This window comes from Eutrema salsugineum, unplaced genomic scaffold (genome assembly GCF_000478725.1).
Source record: "Eutrema salsugineum unplaced genomic scaffold, Eutsalg1_0 scaffold_4, whole genome shotgun sequence".
Classification (NCBI taxonomy): Eukaryota; Viridiplantae; Streptophyta; class Magnoliopsida; order Brassicales; family Brassicaceae; genus Eutrema; species Eutrema salsugineum.
In genome coordinates this window covers 13896929-13915586 of record NW_006256686.1, presented here as the reverse complement: position 1 = coordinate 13915586, position 18658 = coordinate 13896929, and the positions used below count along the sequence as shown (strand labels likewise).

The 18658-nt window shown below is 42.7% G+C and overlaps 2 non-coding genes across 2 annotated transcripts; both read right to left on the bottom strand.

Moving 5' to 3' along the window:
• Window positions 1–7271: 7271 nt before the first annotated feature.
• LOC112084990 lies at window positions 7272–7378 on the bottom strand. The gene has a single exon (XR_002898635.1). It is a non-coding gene; the product is annotated as a small nucleolar RNA R71 (small nucleolar RNA).
• A 7180-nt stretch (window positions 7379–14558) lies between these two features.
• On the bottom strand, window positions 14559–14665 carry LOC112084772. Its single transcript, XR_002898433.1, has one exon. It is a non-coding gene; the product is annotated as a small nucleolar RNA R71 (small nucleolar RNA).
• Between the last annotated feature and the right edge of the window lie 3993 nt (window positions 14666–18658).

The window sequence follows — 18658 nt, the reverse complement described above, 5'->3', positions numbered from 1 at the left end:
TCAAGGTTCATCTTTGGGGTTCATGTTCTAAAACACAAGGTATTTAGGCAAGGATTTTCTATGACTCTGAAACTAGGATAGACACATGTAAGATTAGGCAACTCTTGTCACCCTAATCATCTAATCACTTGTTCATGGCAATTAACTCTCGCTCTCATGCCAGAACAAGACCATGCTTTGTAGATCGGAATCCATCTCTGCTTACGTATCCTCTGTAGGTAACTTTCGTCTCCTACGACGGTGACGTCCATAAGATCTAGTTCAGGCAACCCAGATACAACACTCTCGTGGCTCGGATTAAACCTAGGATCGGATTCTGGGTGATCAATCCAGAATTACCGCTTTGAGATTTGGATGAATGGGAGAATCATGTTAAAAATCTAAATCTTTTTCCTAAAAACCTAGATGTCATTCGAACATGGGGTCCATTTGGATTACCCTTTCACCCAACTAGGTGACCACTCAGACATGGCTGAGGTAAATATCATCATCGGTTTAGAACTAAGAATAAGAAAAGTAAAAGAAACAAAGTTGCAGAAAAACTTCTCTTATTGAAGACAGAGTGGCGATGGAGAGCTTCTACAAATGCATAAAAATAAAACCTAAAACTAGAAATGAGTTCTCTTTCAAAGAGAAGAAAGAGGCTCTCTTACAAAAGACCTAAAAATGAGTATTTATAGTGTTTCTCCAAGTCTTGGGCGTCTAGGGCTTGTAAAATGGGTGCAGGAAGTGTCTTGGGCCTTAGTTGGCTCCTGAGGTTCGGACATAGGTCCACCGGGGGTGAAACCTCCTGGGCACAAGTGCTTTCACCGGACTTGTGTTGATCGGCCTTCAGTGCGTTGATGATATCTAGAGATCTAACCGTTGGATTGCTTTGATTCCAAGTGTATTGGAAATCTGGTTGTCTCCTCTATATTTTCTACGAATTTGGGGATGATCAGACGGTGAGAAAGTCTTCATTGGTTACCAAACTTCTGACGGCCTGAATTTATCCAAAAAGTACTTCTGCTCCAAAATGAACTCCAAAGTCACAAGTTTCCTCAAAAGCTTTTTAAAACACCAAAACATGGAAAACACTTATAAAACCTTTAAAACTGAGTAAAAACACCTGAATAAGATACTGAAAGTGATCCATAAAGGTGGTCAAAATCAGGTGTTATCAGTTATAAGGCGTAAATAATATTGCCTACAAGACATACCGAATGGATTAAACCCGTCAGTGCAAAGACCAAGATATACATTTCACTTAGATTTAGCAAAGTCTGGATGTATGGCGTTAAAGTATTTCCACGATTTCCTATCTGATAGGTGAGTCATCTGTTTGTGAATGCTCTGCATGCCATCTCATCGATGCACCTGTCTTTTCAGATTGATAAAGACGTTTTAACCTATCAGTTATAGGAAGATACCACATTCATTGGTACGTTATCTTACTCCGTCCAGAAGTTTGCGGCTTATATCTTGGTTTTTGGTGAAACCGACATTCCTGCAGCTTATCATCATTTCTCCAGAAAAGCATAAAATTATCAACACATACATCTATTATCTCCGAAGGCAACCCAAGACTATAAACCAACTTCTGTATCTTGTAGTATGTTTCGGCGGCCAAAATATCTTCTAGCAAATAATCTTTAATAAGATCAACCTAATCGTTCATGCAAACTTCAGCTAGATTATGATCAGTCTTAATGGTCATCATCCTAGCTGCTAATATAATTTAGACAGTCCGTCTCTATATCCATCGTAGAGTGATTGTTTTGCAGCGTTTAGCGTATCATAAAAGCGTTTAGCATCTGCATTGGGTTCCTCAACTATATCATCATGCGTCTTATGAAATGTGTCAATAACCATGTCATGCATCCTATCATGATCTTGACCCTCAAACTGATGATGCTCATTTAAATTATCACCATAGCCTTCTTCATGAATACTACTACTCCCAGTATTCCTACCAGCTGGCCGCTAAATACTTTCACCATAACTCTCTCCATGTTGATACCAAATAAAGTACTGCAGCATAAACTATTTATTTAACAAATGTTTCCACACTGTTTCGATTAGAATATGTTTCATATTCTTGCATTTAAGACAAGGACAAAACATCTTCCCGCTTTTTATGGTTGTTTGCATATTGCCGGCCTGATACATGAATATTTCTAGCCTGTTCTTGTATTCTTCCGTCAACCCTCCCTCTGAATCTTCACGCATATACATCCATGATAACACCTGATTTTGACCATATTATGGATCACTTTCAGTATCTTACGCAGGTATTTTCAATCACTTTTGAAGGTTTTATAATTATTTTCCATGTTTTGGAGTTTTAAAAGACTTTTCAGGTTTTTTAGGCAAAAGCAATGCAAATTGGAGAAAAATCCACTTTTGGCCAGTTTCGGACTGTCAGAAGTTTCACATCCGATGAAGACCTTTTCACCATCTTCGGACACACCCAGATTTCCAATGCAAGTGGAATCAAAGCAATCTAACAGTTGGATCATAGGTTATACCCAATTTTCTGAAGACATGTTCTGCAGTCTTGGGAAAGAAGCAAGAGGAAGAATGACGTTTGGGGGCATCATAGACCAACCACCTCGTTCCAGGAGCTCGTGACTGCGGTGAAGAACATCCTGGCCACGCCTCAGAGTTTCCAGCCATGGTGGACCCATGTTTACCAGCCTTGGAGAGCCAAATTCTGCAAGAAGCCCATAAACGGCCCAATGGCCTGTTTTCAAGCCGAACTCATTCTCTCTGCAAAAGATGCCCTAAGAACGACCAGAAACACTTGGAGACCTATAAATATGTATTTTAGAAGACCTAATTTCGTGTGTGCTCCTTTTCCCTTGATAGGGAGAGACCCAACTTTTGTTTCTTAGGTTTAGATTACGGAGATAGAGATTTTTCTCTTGAACCTTTGTTCTTTCTTTTCATCTATCTATTCAGTTAATGAAATCTCTTTTACTTTATTGCTTTTCTGTTTCAAAACCAATGATGATGTTGTCAAGCTCAGCCATGTCTGAGTGGTCATCTTGCTGGATGAAGAGGGCCATCGAAAGGGACCCCATGATCGATGACATCTAGGTTTTTTAGGTTAAATGATTTCGATTTTAAATGATTCTCCCATTCATCCAAATCTCAATGCGGTAACGCTGGAGTAGCTAACCAGTGTCCGATCCTAGGTTAAATCCGAGCCACTAGAGTGTTGTATCTGGGTTGCCTGAACTGGATCTTATGGACGTCACCGTCGTAGGAGACGAAAGCTACCTACGGAGGATACGTAAGCCGAGATGGATTCCGAGCTGAAATGCATGATCTTATTTTGGCATGAGAGCAAGAGTTAATTGCCATGAATAAGTGATTAGATGATTAGGGTGACGAGAGTTGGTTAATCTTACAAGTGTCTATCCTAGTTTCAGAGTCATCGAAAATCCTACCTAAATTCCTTGTGTCATAGATCATGAACCCTAGAGATGAACCCTAATACCCATCACATTTTTCATCTTTGTTTTTATCTATTTTTATTTCTTGTTTAGCTTAGTAGAAATCGTGACACCAAAACCCCACAAAAAAAACCCTCATTGGTCTTTGACTTCGATTACTAATCCAGTTTGAAGTTTCTGCAGAAAGACAATTCTCCCTGTGGATCGACACCCTAAGTACTACAACGCACGACTGTGCACTTGCAGACACTAGGGTTTATAAATTTAAAACTATTGTGCGACATCAACCCTAGCTCGTATCAATCCACTTTCATAGATCGTATATGGACATTTTAAAAAATTTACAACCCTAGCTCGTATCAATCCACTTTCCTAGATCGTATATGGACATTTTAAAAAATTTACTTTTATTTTTTATTTCAATTTCGTAAAAAAAAACAAAGTAAAAGTCATAAAAATTATACTCAAAAACTCAAAGACTCGAAAAAATTGTGTCTTTGTTAGTTTTTTTTTGTTTGGGTAGATTTATGATAGAAGTGAGGGGGTATTTATAAAATTTGTTTTGTGTAGCAACAAATTTTTATTGAAATTTTACATTGAATTTGCATCAAAATTAAATTGACATCGTAATTACATCAAAATATTAAGAAATTCAATTCCTCGTAAAATCGAATAGTGACGAAACTTTATGACGTCGTCATTTCGTCGTAAATTTATGACGCCTTTACAATGATTAAAATTTACGTCAAATTTTTAACGAAATTTTCTGACATCATAAATTCGACTTAAATGTGATGTAAATTTACATCGAAGACGTAGAATTTTGATGGTAATCGGTTGTTTTATGTTAGTATTTCGACACAGTTCAGGGGAGTTTCCTGCTGAATGTACTTAGAGGTATGGATATTCCAGAAGTGTTTGTCAATTGGATCTGACTTTGTGTCTCCTCCACCTCATTTTTCTCTAAAAAAGAATGGTGAATTGATCAGATACTTCCAGAGCTGCAGAGGATTGCGACAAGGATATTTTTATATCCTTGCCTATTTGTGATTTGCATGAATGTTCTATCGAAGTTGTTGGATCGAGCAGCTGCTAATCGAGATTTTGGATACCATAAAAACTGCTCTTAGGAGAAACTAACTCACCTTTGTTTTGCGAACGATCTCATGGTATTCTCAGTTGGTAAAGAAAAGTCAATTGAAGGCATTGTTAGTGTCTTTGAGAAATTTGCTGCAATGTCTGGTCTACGGATAAGTCTCGAGAAGTTGACGATTTTTATGGCTGGTGTCTCGAAAGCTCATCGGCTTTCAATCATTAATGTATTCTCTTTCGACTGTGGTAGCTTACCAGTTCGTTATCTTGGCTTGCCATTGATGACTTACATAATGACTAAGGCAGATTATGCACCCCTGGTGAAGCGAATAAGAAGATGTGTTGGATCATGGACAGACAGACACATCTCTTTTGCGGGTCAATTACCACTTCTAGTATCTGTAATATTTGGATGGCTGCATTCCATTTCCCAAGAAGTTGTATAAAGGAAATTAAATTTATCTGCAGTGCATTCTTATTGTCTGGGCCTACTCGCAATACTAAAAAGGCAAAAGTTTCATGGGAAGACGTGTGTAAACAAAAAACAAAGGGAGGATTAGGCCTACGATCTTTGCGAGAAGCCAATACAGTTTGTTCCCTCAAGCTAGTATGGCGTCTAATATCAGATGTGTCCTCTTTATGGACCTTGTGGCTCAAGAATTGATACATCAGGGAGAAATCATTCTGGTCTTTGCCTGATTCACCTTCTCAAAGCTCATGGATATGGTGAACATTGCTCAAATCCCGGCGAATAGCAAGAGTTTTCATTGTATGGAGGTGAATAATGCAGAGAGGATTTGATTCTGGTATGATAGATGGAGCTCTTTGGGAAGGATTATTGATATCATCAGCACTCAAGGTTTCATTAAACTTGGTATACCAAGTCATTATTGATAACAACGAATTTTGACCATTTTTATGGATCACTTTAATATTCCATTTTCAAAGGTTTTCAAAGGATTTATATGTTTTTGGATTTTAAAAGACTTTTCAAGTAATTTGCAAAAAAGATGCGCAAATTGAAAAAAATAACTCTTTTGGAGAAATTCAGACCGTCAAAACTCTCATGTTAATTGATACTTAACAGAAGACTCAACCAGCTTTCAAATGCATTTGGTTTGGAGACATCCCAATGGTTGGATCTCAAGATTTTCCATTTGCCCCAGAGACATTTGAAGACGGCCATCAAGCTACAAGACCGCAGCCAACAGGCTATTCACCACGGCCGTGGCCATAGCCATGCGAACGCGGCCAAGCACCTATTCCCCACGGTCACGCTTAACGCGACCGCAGCCAGGCATCTCCGACTTAAGAAGCCCATTTGTGAAGCCCAAGTCATTTTCCAGCCTCAGTTCTGGAACCCTAAAGACCTTGTAGTACTAAAGACTATAAATCCCTAGTGTTTAGCTCTAGCTCTAGAACCCTAGATATTTCGATATCCGTCAATCCCAATCTATAATCCCTAGTGTTGAAACCGATTATGATCCCTGTAGAGTTCCCAAAAGCCCAGCGTCTTTAATCATTGTTTACAACTTAATCGATTTACATTTGCTTCCTTTAGATTCGCATTTTTCACTCGTTCGAAGTTCTGCTAGTTTCATTTTGCTTTCATTTGATTTTATACTTTTTTTTTAGGATACAATTATTTGCTTTCTTTATTTTTAGTTTAATTCGTGACAAACACCAACCCCTTAAAACCGATTTAGTCTAGACATAAACTTAGAAACCGTAAAAAAATATTAGGCAAACAAATCCCTGTGGATTCGATCCCTAAGTATTACGACTGATTACCTGTGCACTTGCGGCTTTCATTTGTTTTTATTAGGGTAAAACTTGTTCCCTCACCACAAGCACATCAAGTTTTTGGTGTCGTTGCCGGTGATTTATTTCGCTGTCCTTTTTATTTTTCTTGTTCTAATTACTGTTCTAGACATCTGATCTCTATGTCCTTCTTAAGTTGCTGAAATATCTTTCTCTTCTTTTGTTTTTCTCTAAATTGTATGAATACTAGGCAAAAACCTGCAGAAAACATTCCAATTCTAGGCGAGATTGACAGACACGAAAGAAAACTTTGAAGACTTAGATGCAATGAATGGCCGGCGACGACCACCCTGGAGATCCTGTGAACCGTTACTTAAATGTGAACCAAGATGGGTCTGAGCATGGTGAAAATGGGGAAGATGATCACAGAGAAGGTGATCATCCTCGGCAAGATAGAGAGGGAAACGAGATCCCTCCAAGAAACCATCAAAACCGAGAGAGAGAAGAACGTGAAGATCTTGATGCACCTATCAATGTAGGCGATGGTAACAACCAGGAGATGCAGCCGAATCGACGTAATAACCGCCCTGTTCAATCAGAAAACCAACACCGAAGACAAACCAGGAACCATCACATAGCTGACTTTGATTCACCAACTCAGAACTTCCAAAATCGATCTGCGATTCAAGTACTATTCTCAAACCGGAATGAGTTTGAAGTCAAGCCTCAAATAATCTCTTTGGTGAAACAAAACCAATTCCATGGAGTTCCTTCTGAACATCCAATGGGCTCTTTGAAGAAATTTGAAGCATGATGAAAACAAACCAAGTTCCTGCAGATTATCTTAAGTGTAAGTTGTTCCCTTTTTTATTATCAGATAAAGCTCACCGTTGGTTGAAATGTTTGCCTGCAGGATCGATTACTAATTGGGAAGAATGTAAAACTGCTTTCCTGAACCACTTCTATACTAAGTCAAGGTCGAACCACTGAGAAACAAAATCCAAAGTTTCCAGCAAGGACCGGTCAATTTTTTATGAAGCTTGGGAACGTTTTAAAGAGTATGAACGTGATATCCCCCACCATGGATTTTCTGGATCAAGCCTTCTAAGCACATTCTACAGAGGTTTACAACCAAATTACAAACTTTCACTTGATACAGCCAGCAATGGAGATTTCCGACAAAAGACGATAGCACAAGGAAGAGCCCTTATCAAGAATTTAGCTCAAGCCAATAGTAATGACTGTCCGGAATATGATCGTTCGATGAAGTCAGCTGGGACAGACAATAAAGAGATAACCGAGTTGAAGAATATGATGAGCCAACTTCTAAAAAGCCACAATCGCCCAATCCATGCCTGTGAAACCAATAATAGCACTGAAGATGAAGGATTTTGTGAAACCGATCACACTAATCCAACCCTTTAGGAAGAAGAAGTAAACTATGTAGGAGCACAAGCACCATATCCAAACCGCTTTGTGCAAAAAGTTCGGACAAAAGAGGAACGACGCAGTTTTCAGTCACTAAAGACGGAGACCTGCAGTTTCACCGGAAACCTTACCGGAAGGATTCAATATCTGGAGAAAACTCAGCTTGCCTTGGGAGAACTTCAAAATCTTGGTATAATCTCGTCCTTTAGACTTTCTCTCTAAAAAAAAAAGGCATCTTTTCCAAAAAAAAAAAGAGAGAAAAACGAAAAAAAGAGAGTAAAAGAGATAAAAGCCTTATTTTACTCTTGAGGCAAGGTAGAGTTTGATTATATGGATTTTTGGAGATCGTCTTCCTGATTTTCGGAAAAGATCTAAGTCTGGGGGAAGATTATGCTTGGCAATGAGAAGTGACTGAAAATCGGGGTGTCAATAGGTCCCCTCTCTCTCTTGCGGGCTTGCATAATATCTAGCATTTTCCAAATCTTCAGGTAACCCAGAAACACTTTAAACCTCACCCCTAAAAGGACCCCTTTTGATACCTAGCTTAGATCGCCTCGCTTATACTTTCTTTGATGAGAACCACTGAGATTTTTAATGAATGTTAAGAGCTAGTTGACTAGTAGTTAAATCTAAGTGCATAGATTTTCGTATGACAGATTAACGGACTAGTTATGCATGTATTTTTAGTGAGAATTTTTTAAGCTTCCTCTGATTGATGCATAATGATTGATATTAGTCTAGAAGTAGGTCCCTGAGATTTTGTTAGTTCCTGCGCATTCAAGCCTTTCACCGAAATTTGATTTTTGTTTTGTTTGAGGACAAACAAATGTTTAAGTCTGGGAGAGTTGATATCACCGAATTTTGACCATTTTTATAGATCACTTTAATATCTTTTGCAGGTGTTTTTACTCTATTTTCAAAGGTTTTCAAAGGATTTCTATGATTTCGGATATTAAAAGACTTTTCAGGTAATTTGGGAGGAAGATGCGCAAATTGGAACAAAAATACTCTTTTGGATAAATTCAGACCGTCAGAACTCTCATGGAGAGATGTTGGGATCGGTTTCACCCTAACCGGTTTAAACCATCTCGAGAATAATTAAACATCTAGGAGAGCCGCTTTGGCAAGAAGAATCAGTAATTCATCGGATACGGGCCAAGCCCCCCACATAAGAGAAGTGGCATGAGCCGTACCCAACATCGTAAATGGGCCGAGCTGCGAGGAGGCGATAAACGGGCCGACCCGCGTGAAGGACGCTCAGATGGGCCGAGCAGTGAACGAGAGAAGATGGGCTGAGCTGCGCACAAGTGAAGATGGGCCGAGCCGAAGTCGTTAAGGACGTGAGCCCAGTAAAACCCTAGGCAAAAGCATTATGACGGTGGCTGCGCGAAGCGATAAGGAAATATTCCGAAAAATCTCTCCCGAGATTCTCGGCTAGGCGGTTTAGAGTATTAGTATAAATAGACGATTCATGCGATCTATTATGTAACAACTCGAGAGCAATAATACTTACACACTAAGAAAACCTTCTTTTTGATCTTACTGTTCTTGCGATAAACCCTAGATATTTCGGATCCCTTAAGTTATTCTTAACAAGTTTTTGGTTGTGCGAGTTTTGGCTCACACAATTTAGCGCCGTCTGTGGGGAATCAAAATTTTCTTACTCTAAAATCGACAAGACTTTAAGATCCGAATAACATGGCGAGCAACACCGCCGATGACGAGAACAACAACAACAACAACAACAACAACAACGGCGCGGCGAAGGACGCTCCACCATCGGGCACAACAACGGCGACAACTGAAACCCAAGAGGAAATGCAAAACATGATGGCTACGTTGATGAATAAAATCGACGAGCAAGACAAAAGGAACGAGGCAATCATGGAAAAACTCGACACGATGACGGCTGAGAGACGACACCCAACCTGGAGAGCTAGGAGGCGCTTCGATTTCTCAACACCTGCAGGAGCCTCGCGTAGCGGCACAAGAAATCCAATGGTTCCGCTAATGTTTTGTCCCCTCGGCAAGCAAACTCTTGCAGCAACCCGAATCAACGTGACCGAACTGCCTCCACTTCATCGGAATTCAGGGCGACAAGGCGGCGAAGAGGAGAACAACTTGATCGACGTGGACGCCCAACAAAACGACGGAACCAGGAACTCACAAAAAAACGGCTCGGCTCGCCGGATAAGTCAAGAAGAGCTTGCTTCGGCACTAAACGGCATTCAGGCTGACGAAGTCACCGACCCGGTTCGCGACAACAACCCAACTGAGGAAGAGGAAAATCTCCAATGGGTTGAGCAGGCAGAGTACAAAGACGAGCAGACGAGAGAAGATCAGGAGCGAGTTCGCCAATCTAAGAGAATGACCCGCGCGCAAACCCTCGAGATCGAAGAGCTGCGAGCCTCAATTGCTCGGATAGTGGCCGAAATACGCGCCATGAAATCTCAAGTGCATAACGCTACAAGCGCCACACCGGAGATCGATCAAATGCTCGAAGAGAACCAGAGAAAACCGTTCACAGCAAGAATCACAGAGGCTAGGATTCCCGAGCCTGGAAAAGTTAGAATCCCATTCTACGAAGGCACTACTGACCTGAAGGCGCACATCACAGCGTTTCGGATAGCATTGGGACGAGCTTTCAAAAAGAATGCTGCCAATCTGACCGAGCGGGAGGTAGACGCCGGTTATTGCCTGCTATTCGTAGAGCATCTCAAGGGAGCCGCACTGGAATTGTTTTCGAGACAGGAGCATAACTCAATCGGCAGCTTCCAACAGTTCTCCGCTTTGTTCCTCAAGTACTATTCAATGTTAATGGATCAAGGAACCTTCGACGCCGACCTATGGACACTATCCCAAGGACCAAACGAACCACTCCGAGACTAAATGGCAAGATTCAAGGCGGTTGTGTCCAAAGTAGAAGGAATAAGCGACAAGGCTGCACTCGAGGCTCTGAAGCGATCTTTGTGGATCACAGGGGCATGTCCGGCCGATTGAAACGATGGAGGGCCCTTGATAGCATCTCGAAAGCAGTTTGTCCTCTAGACTGCTTGAGGCTGATCGAAGCAGACCACATCGAGCGTAGTTCTAGATCCGGAGTCAATTTGTCCTCGGAATTGATTGGAAAGACTCTAGAGAAAGTGTAGCGAAAACGGCGGCATGTCTAGATCCAAGGGAATCAAGGCCGGTGAGAAAATGAAGGCAAAAGATGAACCGCATCCTGGTGGAGTGGAGGTTCAATCCGGTGGGTCAGGTGAAACGGGCGGGTCAGGAGCCTCATCTTCTTTGACCCTTGGAATCACCCAAGGGAGAAAGAAAGTTTCAGAGGACGGCGAGAGCGGCGGAGGAAATTTCTCGACATGCGGCGTGAGGCCAAACGTCGGTAGCTTCTCGATGTCCGACGTGAGGCTGGCCATCGGTTAGGGCAGGCCGTCAACGGTGAGAACCAACGCCGTTGGAGAGGCCAAAGTTTTGTTCTCGGGTATTGTGCCTGAGAGAAACTAAGGCTTTCGGAGTTGACATTGTATATCTGATATGTCTATATTTTACATCATTTAGAGTGCATTTCAGAGTCCTCATCATGTGTTTTCCCATGTAAATTGAGTCTTTAAGCATCAAAATAGGATTTAGGGCTTGCATTAGGTCCCAAAGAGTTTTGCATGTTTTGAAGTCTTTATCAGGTGCTTTGGGAGTCATTTGGAGCTTAAGAAGAGGAGCAGAGAAGAAAACGGTGAAGAAAAGGGTCAAAAATGGTGAAAACCGCTTGGAGGAATTTCTCGGCCAAAACACGTACCGGCTGGACAGAAACCTCGATCAAAAAGCTTACCGAATGCTTATTATCGGCCAAAACCCTTACCGATCGACCAAAATCGACCAAAGACGAGTATCGGGTGCAAATTACCACAGGTTAAGTTTCTGGCCGAGGCGAGAAGAATTTTACGGCTAAAAAGCTTACCGCGGTACATAGCCCTCGGTCATTTTCCTTACCGCGGGAAGTTTTTCTCGACCAAAACCTGTCCTTGCCCGCGCGTTGCGAAGATCAGCAATCCGGGTCCGAATCAGTTGACGGGGTCTTCATCAAAATTGGAGACAATCAAGCAAAGATTTCGGAACAGTTGGAATCATCCAATTCGAACCAGTGAGGAGAGAGATACGGCTTCCGGAAGAAGCACCAGCATTGCGCGTACTCGAGGACCGAACAGCGGATTTCAAAGATCACGACGGACCGAGCCTTTCCGGTCAGAACTAGCTCGCCCGGTCTTCATCAAAGTTTTATATCTGTGAAAGGTCTTTTCGGAACGTTTGGAATCACTCAATTCGGATCAATGGTTTGAAAGATAAGGTCTCCGGTGTTCACGTCGGTCCAAAAGCTTATTTTCCGGTGAATCTGATGCGGTGCAAAGATGTGAAATCCAGGAAGCCTTCCACTTCCCAAGCTCCGACGGTTTCTTCACCAAAGTTCAAGCTTATTGAGTCATCCTGACTATGGAACTGGTCTCAGAGCAATTGGAGTCTTGTGTTGAAAGTTACTGTTTCCGGAAGGCAATATGGTTGATACGAGCCAAAATGAGTTGCGATACGCGCTAAGTATTTTCTCAGGCCTCGGCATCATCACCTCAACATTGCTCAAGTCAAGGCTCATATCTTGGGAGTATTTTGGACTAGACCTCGTGCTGACGCCTCGGCACGTTGGGATCAAGGCATGCACACGTAAGAAATGAAGCTGGAAACGACTAAGTGTTGAACGTGAACCTCGGTGTAATGGCCTCGGCGTGCATGCCGGATGCTGTTCTCCCAAACCCCTCCACTACCAAGCCCCGCGACATTTTATGGCGAGGTCCCTTGTCACAAACCCAGAACCAAGAACCAGACGGCTCAAGAACACACACGTGAAGACGGATCAAAGACTAGGGTTCATGCATGTTCTTGACGTGTTCTTCACGAGATCTTCATTTGGATCCTGACTCACATGCACTCTTCGACATAAAGACCTCAGCTTCACTCTCCGACACACCGTGGCACTCACCCATCAACCCAAGAAGGCGGCTCAGTACCCGGTTTGTTCCGGGCTGACCCGCGACACTTTCCCTTTGCTATAAATACATTTTAGGACCAAAAACCTAATCATCTTATCTCTTATCTGCTTTTAGCCTTAAGAACTTGCCTCTTTTGTGAAACTTGATTAATCTAATCCAATATCTCGTTTTTGCATCAGAATCTTATCATCCAGTATCAAACTCCTTATCATGACAAGCTACACGTCTTGCAAAGGACTTAGTGAGCTCGTCATGATCAGTGAGTAGTCGTTTAAGCGGCATTAGATAGGTAGATTAGGGTGCTTTCAAGATAGATTAATGGGTTTAGGTGTCTAGTCTTGCATGTTTCATTCCTTAACCGACGAGAACTCTAGGCTGGATCCAAGCACATCACTTGAGGTTCAGATCTGAGACATATCTCGCATCAAAAATGTTGGTAGAAATGTCTGAACCACTCGCTTAAGGGTTTAAGAGTCTTTCATCGCGAGAGTGATAGTTTGTTCTCTTAAATGACATTTTTGAACTGAATCTTATTGCTGACTGATTCGTGCTTCTCAAAAGAGATTTTGGTATGAAAGAGGATCAGTTTAGATGTTTAATATCTTCATGAGAAGATTAACATGCCTTGAGTTCAAAGTTAAATGAAATCGCTTGATAAAATGATTCATTAACCCATTAGTTTAGCTTGGAAGCACCCGAGTCAAGTATCCTGTTTAAAGCTTCTGCCTTTATTATATATATTCATCATCCAAATCACCTGCTTGTTATTTGCATCTCCACTTAGTTTAAATCTCATCTTTTGTTTTATTTTTATGCTCATTCACTTGTTACGTAGCTTAGCTAAATACCTTTACCATTCTCTCTTGACTTAAGGCGACAAATGACATAGATAGTGTCTCCACTACAAGTTTGGTTTGATAACCCCTTGTACTACAAGGACAGGGGTATTGATAACCTCTTCAAAGAGTGAAAACTCTAGTTATCAATTGGCGCCGTTGCCAACTTGTGGGAGCATTAGTCTTTTATTTGTTCTTAAGATCAGGACTTTACCTTCTTTTGTTTTACTGACTCTTTTGCAAGTTCTTGTTTTGATTTCAGGTGCATGAAAACGAGGTCTCGTAGCACAGAACCGCCTTTACCGTACGACAATAACATCAACAGGATCGAGAGGCGAGCTCGCGAGAGAGAACGGCACTTTGAAAGACTTGGAATGGCAGAACAGCAAAGGATCGAGCAACAGGCTCAGGAAGCCGAGCACCAGGCTCAGGCTAATCAGGCGCAGGCAGGAAGAAATGAACAACAAGCCTACGTTAACCAACAACAGGCTCAAAGAAACGAACGGCTTGCTCAGCAAAACCAACAACAAGCGAATAGAAACGAGCAACAAGCCCACCATGTTCATCCGCCACCGCCACAAGCTCAGAGACAACCTCCTCCGGTCTTTGTTGGAGAAAATGACCGAGCTAATGCGCACCAATATAGATCCGGGATTCAAGCTCCACCGGTTCAAAATAACAACTTTGAAGTTAAAGCTTCCCTGCTCAATATGGTGCAGAACTCAAAGTTTCACGGTCTAGCCGGAGAGGACCCTCTTGAGCATCTAGATCAGTTTGATCGAGTTTGCGACTTAACCAAGATCAATGGCGTCTCGGAAGATAGCTTCAAGCTACGCTTGTTCCCATTCAGCCTCGGTGATAAAGCTCACCAGTGGGAAAAGAACCTCCCGAGGGGTTCTATACAAACATGGGAGCAATGTAAACTGGCGTTCTTATCAAAGTTCTTTTCCACATCACGCACGGCTAAGCTCAGGAATCAGATCTCAAGTTTCACGCAACACAACAATGAGAGCTTTAGTGAGGCTTGGGAACGGTTTAGGAGCTATACTAACCAATGCCCACACCACGGCTTCTCAGAGGCATCCCTCTTGAGTAATTTATACCGAGGTGCACTCCCCAAGATCAGAAACCAACTCGATACAGCTTCAAATGGAAATTTTCTTGGGAAAGAGATCAATGCGGCAATGGAACTAGTCGAGAACCTAGCCATGTCCAATGACACGTATGGAGAGGATTTTGATAGGGCAAACCGTTCAGAGGGATCTAGTGATGAACAGCGTATGAAGAAGGATATAAGAGAGCTTCAGAGCAAGCTTGACAAAGTTTTAATGGCGACTCAAAAGCCAATACACTTTGTCGGCGAGTTTGATGAGCAAGGGCCAAGTTTTGACAATGTTAACGAAGATGGTCTAACTCAAGAGGAGCTGAACTACATAGGGAATCAGCAGAGGTATCAGCGGTTTAACAACTACACCAATAACCCAAACCTCTCATACCGAAACCCAAATGTAGCTAACCCTTAAGACCAAGTGTACCTTGCCCAACAACAACAACAAAGCTATGCTCAAAAAGCTCCTTTTCAGAATACCTTCCAGCCCAAGCAACAGTTCAGTGGGCAACAGCAAGGCTACACTCAGAAGAATCAAGCGGCTCAGGGTAACAACTTCAACAGCCAACCGCAGCAACGCAAATTTCCACCAGGGTTCAATCCGCAGCCGATGGGTAATCAGCAAAAGATTCAGGGAACGGTTTAGAACCAGATGGGAACAGATGTCTGTGGGATCTTACAACAACTGTTACAGGGTCAGCAGAGAGTAGAGAGCCAGCACGCGACAATGCAGCAAGATATTAGAGAACTTAAGCAAAACCAGGCTTCTACATCATCAAGAGGCCCAACTTTACCAGGTAAGCCGGAGCCGAACCCCAAGGAATATGTGAACGCCATCACATTAAGGAATGGTAAAGAATTACAAGCTCCAATGCCTAATACAAAGCTTATTGAGGCCAATGAGCAAGTAGAGGGGGAGGCAGCCTCAGATGATGCGCGTAAAGAAGAGGCTTTTGAGAAGGAACCGGTTAAAGACAAAGGGAAAGAGGTGGAAAAGACAACTGAGCTTGAAAAGCCCTAAGTTCCACCACCACCTTATCAACCCAATATACCATTCCCAGGGCGTTTCAAAAAGAAAATCCTAGACAAAGCCAAGGCTGTCTTTGAGAAACACTTGGAGAACACGCAACTTACCTTACCCATCATAGATGCTTTCTTAGCTATACCTCAGCTTGGAAAGTTTCTAAAGGACGCAATCCTCAACAAGACAAAGGAGGTCCAGGGTATGGTAATACTGAGCCATGAATGCAGCGCTATAATACAAAGAAGATCTATACCAAGAAAGCTATACGATCCGGGCAGCTTTACTTTACCGTGTGCTTTAGGTCACTTGAAGTTCTCAAACTGCTTGTGTGATCTAGGAGCTTCTGTGAGCTTGATGCCATACACGGTGGCCAAGAGATTGGGATACAAAAGTTACAAGCCGGCCAAGATCTCTCTTATATTAGCTGATAGATCAGTTAGACTACCGGTGGGGTTGCTTGAGGACTTACCTTTGAGAATCGGTGAAATAGAAATCCCCACGGACTTCATAGTTCTTGAGATGGACGAGGAACCATTAGACCCCATTATCTTGGGCCGACCGTTCTTAGCAACCGCAGGAGCCATAATCGACGTGAGAGGGGGTATGATTGAACTACACATCGGTTCCGAGACTATGAAGTTCAACGTGAAGGAAATGATGAAGAAACCGACCATTGGAGGTCAGGTTTTCTATGTGGAAGTTATGGAGGAGCTAGCTTATGAGCTCCTAGAGGAGTTAAACGCAGAAGATCCGTTACAAGTGGTCTTGACACGGGAACAAAGCGAGCACGGGTACTTGAACGATGAAAGCGAGGTGTACAAGCTTCTTTTGGACCAACCGAAAGAACTTGGAGCTGAGACGAGGTTTCTAGAGCTCAAGAAGAGTGGCCTCGACATTTTAGACAGCGAGGGGTCCAAGGGTACAGAGGAGACACCTCGGGATATCATGGCTGTGACAGTTTGTGCCGAGGCCGATGGTGAACCGCGCGAGAACAAAGAAAAGGCCGAGGAAGCTGTTCCGGGTCAATGCAGCTTTGATGCCGATTAGAATGAGGCTGATGCACCCCCTGTTGAGCTAAAGCCTCTACCAACAGGGCTCAGGTATGCGTTCTTGGGTCTAAACTCCACTTTTCCCGTGATCAGAAGACCCGTTACAAGTGGTCTTGACAAGGGAACAAAGCGAGCACGGGTTCTTGAACGAGGAAAGCGAGGTGTACAAACGTCTTTTGGACTAACCTAGGGAACTTGGAGCTGAGGCGAGGTTTTTGGAGCTCAAGAAGAGTGGCCTCGACATCTTAGACAGCGAGGGGTCCAAGGGTATAGAGGAGACACCTCGGGATATCATGGCCGTGACAGCTTGTGCCGAGGCCAATGGTAAACCGCGCGAGAACAAAGAAAAGGCCGAGGAAGCTGTTCCAGGTCAATGCAGCTTTGATGCCGATTGGAATGAGGCTGACGCACCCCCTGTTGAGCTCAAGCCTCTACCAACAGGGCTCAGGTATGCATTTTTGGGTCTAAACTCCACTTTTCCTGTGATAATAAACGATAGCTTGCTTGAACATGAGGAACGTGCATTGCTTAATGAAATAAGAAAATTCAGGAGAGCCATAGGGTATTCCTTGGCTGACATTAGAGGGATCTCTCCTGATATATGCACCCACAGGATCCACCTAGAGGACCAATCCATGTCCTCTATTGAGCACCAACGTCGCCTTAACCCGAACCTTAAAGAGGTGGTTAAGAAGGAGATACTAAAGCTCCTTGAGGCAGGGATAATATATCCAATCTCTGACTCTCGGTGGGTATCTCCTGTACACGTTGTGCCCAAGAAAGGTGGGATCACGGTGGTGAAAAACGATAAGGATGAACTCATAGCCCAAAGAACTATAACCGGCCATCGCATGTGCATTGACTATAGGAAATTGAATTCTGCATCAAGAAAAGATCATTTTCCTTTACCATTCATTGATCAAATGCTTGAACGGCTAGCTAATCATCCTTATTTTTGTTTTCTTGATGGATACTCGGGGTTCTTTCAAATACCCATAGACCCCCGAGATCAAGAGAAAACGACATTTACTTGCCCTTATGGCACTTATGCCTATAGGAGAATGCCTTTTGGTTTGTGTAATGCACCGGCCACTTTTCAAAGATGTATGATGCACATTTTCTCTGATCTAATTGAAGAGAAAGTTGAGGTGTTTATAAATGATTTCTCCGTATACGGCTCCTCTTTCTCTGAATGTCTTGCTAATCTATCTCAGGTTCTAAAGCGATGTGAGGAGCATAGACTTGTCTTGAACTGGGAGAAGTGCCATTTCATGGTCCAAGAAGGCATTGTCTTGGGACACAAGGTATCAGAGAAGGGCATTGAGGTGGACAAGGCTAAGATCGAGGTGATGGTGAACCTACAAGCTCCGAATTCTGTAAAAGCAATAAGAAGTTTCCTTGGGCACGCAGGGTTCTATAGGCGGTTCATTAAAGATTTCTCCAAGATAGCTAGACCCTTAACTAGGCTATTGTGTAAACAAGTGGAGTTTATCTTTGATGAAGAGTGTGAGGAAGGGTTTAAGAGAATCAAGGAGGCTTTGATCAGTGCACCGATAGTACAAGCTCTCGATTGGTCTCTACCATTCGAAGTGATGACTGATGCATCTGACTATGCCGTGGGAGCTGTCTTGGGGCAGAAGAAAGATAAGAAGCTCCATGTGATTTACTATGCAAGCCGCACCTTGGACTCGTCTCAAGAAAAGTATGCCACCACCGAGAAGGAAATGCTTGCCATTGTGTTTGCATTTGATAAATTCAGGAGTTATCTAGTGGGATCAAAGGTCACAGTTTACACAGATCATGCAGCCTTGAGGTATCTGATGTCTAAGAAGGACGCTAAGCCGAGGCTGTTGAGATGGGTCTTATTGCTCCAAGAATTTGACA